General features: G+C 32.3%; 1 long non-coding RNA gene and 1 pseudogene across 1 annotated transcript; both read right to left on the bottom strand.

The window, feature by feature from the left end:
* Window positions 1–2,520, bottom strand: LOC114398437. Its single transcript, XR_003663599.1, has 4 exons — window positions 1,525–2,520; window positions 1,353–1,394; window positions 1,042–1,118; window positions 1–220 (listed from the first exon to the last, which is right to left on the bottom strand). It is a non-coding gene; the product is annotated as an uncharacterized LOC114398437 (long non-coding RNA).
* A 164-nt stretch (window positions 2,521–2,684) lies between these two features.
* On the bottom strand, window positions 2,685–3,296 carry LOC114398570 (annotated as a pseudogene).
* Between the last annotated feature and the right edge of the window lie 262 nt (window positions 3,297–3,558).

Raw genomic sequence — 3,558 nt, 5'->3', positions numbered from 1 at the left:
TTACTATAAGTGAAGAATAGGTTGTTTATTTTACAAAAGTGAGAATAAAAAAATGCATAATCTCGAGCAACAAAAATTGAGTAAGAATCAATGACTTATTTGTCATATAAGAATAACAAAAAACAAATAGTTTTCAATCATTGGTTGATGGAAGAGCCACAGTAACTTCAATTTTGTGAATATTGAAGCGAGAATCCTATCCTTGCCGGAATGTGAAAGCCTAAAAATTGATATACCCAAAGTGAGAATAAAAAAATGCATAATCTTTAAAAAAATAAACATTAAAACAAAAAAAAAGAATGTTGTTTTAATTAATATAATTTTCTGTTTTCATCAAGCAAGAGCTATGAACAGATTGCTACTTGAGAAATTCTTCTTCCACTATCTTAGTAACTATGCATGCAGCTCATCAATAACACTTGATCAAGATACAGTGTTCCACATCTCTGACTCTAAAATGCTAACAAAAACTTCCAAAAAAAATATTACATCATCACACTTGATCAAACAGGAGAAAAAACATAATAAAATAGAATCCATCAATAAAGCCACAACTGCATGAAATTTGAATTCCAAAAAAAATAAAAAATATGTGAAATTAAAAAAATTATCAAACACAAATGATACATGAATATAGAATGAAGTGGGGGGGGGGGGGGGATTGTAACAATGAGAATTAGGTATCAATCAAATTTTTAAGAAAATAATATATTATTTTAAATACTTTTCTATAGAATCAGCCTCTTTTTCAAAAAAAGAGAAAGTTTGTTTTTTTTATAATGGTAAACAAATACTATAAATAAATAAATTAACTTTTTTCTTAAATGTTTTAAAAATAATTGATGCAACATAATTTGGGAATTATTTTTCTAATTATGTAACTACTTTTTTTAGTACGTGCAAAGGATCACACATGAAGTGTTGTAAGGTTTGCTATGGTGGTGTTTCGCGGGTTCGAGTTTGTGTTTCTGTTTCAGGTTTTCATTTTTCATTCCAAAAACATAGATGTATAATTAAAACATTATTAAAGAAACTAAATACCTTTCTGCAGATGCTATTGTGAGTCCATTTGAATCACACCTCAGAGTCTGAAAAACTTCCTCAAGTGGCACGATTTCCTGCAAAGAGATTAAAAGGAAAAAAGAAAAAAAATAAAAAAATAAAACCATAATCCACACAAAAATTGAGGAAATTTGGCAAAAAAACAAAACAGAACTTAAAACTTCCAACACCAGGAACATAAAAACAAAACCTAGAAACACTCATCAATCCCATGCTTGCTACTCCTATTTTTCAAGTGCAAAAAAAAAGGTAGACATGAATGATATGGTGGCAAGAAACACATCACCGACCAGTGAAGCAGAACGTAGTAATGTCTTGGAATATAATACCTGCTGCAGCAAAAAATAAAGTAAAAAATATTAGCTACCAAGCTACAGTGAAAATGTTCATATCCTTTTTTATTGTTATGCTAGAAATAAAACAACAATAACAATGTTTTTTTCCTTATTGTTTTTTTTTTACCTACAACAACAGAAAGCAATAGAGTAGTAATGTCTTGGAACATAATACCTGTCGCAACAAAGAAAAAATAAAAAAACATTAGAAAAGCAAACATGCATGAGAACATAAAAAACACTAAACAAACAACCATGAATTACCAGGAAAACATCAATAACAGGAAGCAAAAGTCAAAACTTCTCCACTCAACAAAAAATGGACAACAACAAAGGGACCAAAAATACAGAAAAATGAAAAGTTAACATGCATGAGAACAAAAATAGCAAAGGGACCAAAAACACAGAAAAATGAAAAGTTAACATGCATGAGAATAAAAATAAAACATGCATGAGAACAGCAGGGAAAGAAAAAAAACTCATATTTTCAACAAATCATTTCCTTACACCTTCAATGCAAAAGGAAAATCATCTTGGCCCTTTAACAAATGGGAATGGAGGCTCCTAAAATTACCCTCAGAACTTGATCAAGCAAAAAAAAAACTCGTAATGTCAACAAATCTAAAAGAACCTGAAGAAGCAGAAAAATAAAAAAAAATTCGAAGAAGGAGAATGCTAGAAATACCTTGGCAGCTCTGGTTGTAGCTCTAGGCCAACGGGAAATGGCAGTTGAGGGAAATAAAAAACAAAAAACAAATATGAAAGCAAGTTGTTTATTTAAAAGTATAGATTGGATCCAACCAAACTACACTTTTTAGTTATAACTAATAATTTTAAAAGTGCCACAAATTTAAAATTAAAATAAGAAATAAGAAAACATACCCAAAAATATCATCTTGACATTTGATCAAACACATAACATGCAACCAATAAATGTCCTAATGAACATGATCAGAAAATGCATAACTGTGAGCACTAAAAATACCACTGAGCCACAGACACCCTGATCCAAATAAAAATTGCAAAAATAAAAACCGCAAAAAGATACTGTGAGGTGTAGAGCTTGCATGCAAATCCAGATAATTAAGCATTGAGGAAAATACATAAAAATTATAGCTTACCTCGTAGATAATCCCGTAAAACTCTGAACAATATCAGAAATATGAGTTTAAGGGAAAAAAGTAACAACGAAGCATCCAAATATTATTATTATTATTATTATTATTATTATTATTATTATATACAATAAGGCATAATCAAATCAAATAACAGAGAGCAGCCGTGAGAACTAAAAACTTGCGATATTATACCTCTCTTCCAGGGTGGAATGGAACTTCAGGTCCACCCGTGACCTCAACGGCAACAACGCCAGCCAACTGCGTCAACACAAACACAACATTAAGCGCACAAACACCAAAGACAAAAAAACATCACCGGGTAGAAATCGGCGTAGCTCAAAATAGGGAACTCCGCCTTGAGTGGCTCCAAAAGCCTAATAGCGATGTCCGAAGGGTCCACCAGTGTTTGTGCCCTTGTCAAAGGTTCCAGCAGAGTGCCATCTGCACACGAAACACACCAAAATGCGTCAAAACGATAATCCATAAACTCAATCGTAAATAACAGTGATCTAATGTTAAATAAAAAAAATAAAAAAAGCGCACGCCAAACAGAGCATTAGAGGAGTGCACCTCTTCTCAGCGATGAAGCCTCTGAGCTTCTTTGCCTTCTCAACGGCCTTCTGACAAAGGGGAAAAATCAAATGGTAGTAAAAAAAAAAAAACCAAACAATGAAAGAAGAATAATGTAGAAGAGGAAAAAATCGTATAACAAAACCCTTCTCGTGTATTTTTTTTTTCTCCTTTTGATCCCATCTAATCTCTCACTCACCCACAAATCCATTTTCTTGTGGCAGAGGTGCATGCAAGGGAGGAAAAGAAAGAGAAACGGAGAGAGAAGGTGTGAAGGAAAAGATTCAGAAATAGAAAGATAAAAGATAAAAGAAAAAGAGGAGAAGATTGAGGAAGAGAAAGAGAAGATTGAGAAATAGAGAGTAACATGGAGAAGATTGAGGAAAGGAGAGTAACGTGGAGAAGAGTCAGGAAGAGAGAGGAGAGTTCCGATTATTAAGTGAAATTAAATGGAGAATTGAAATCCGCCAATC

Source organism: Glycine soja, chromosome 19, assembly GCF_004193775.1.
Source record: "Glycine soja cultivar W05 chromosome 19, ASM419377v2, whole genome shotgun sequence".
Lineage (NCBI taxonomy): Eukaryota > Viridiplantae > Streptophyta > Magnoliopsida > Fabales > Fabaceae > Glycine > Glycine soja.
The sequence above is the reverse complement of the archived record's forward strand: the minus strand, read 5'-3'. Positions and strand labels throughout refer to the sequence as shown.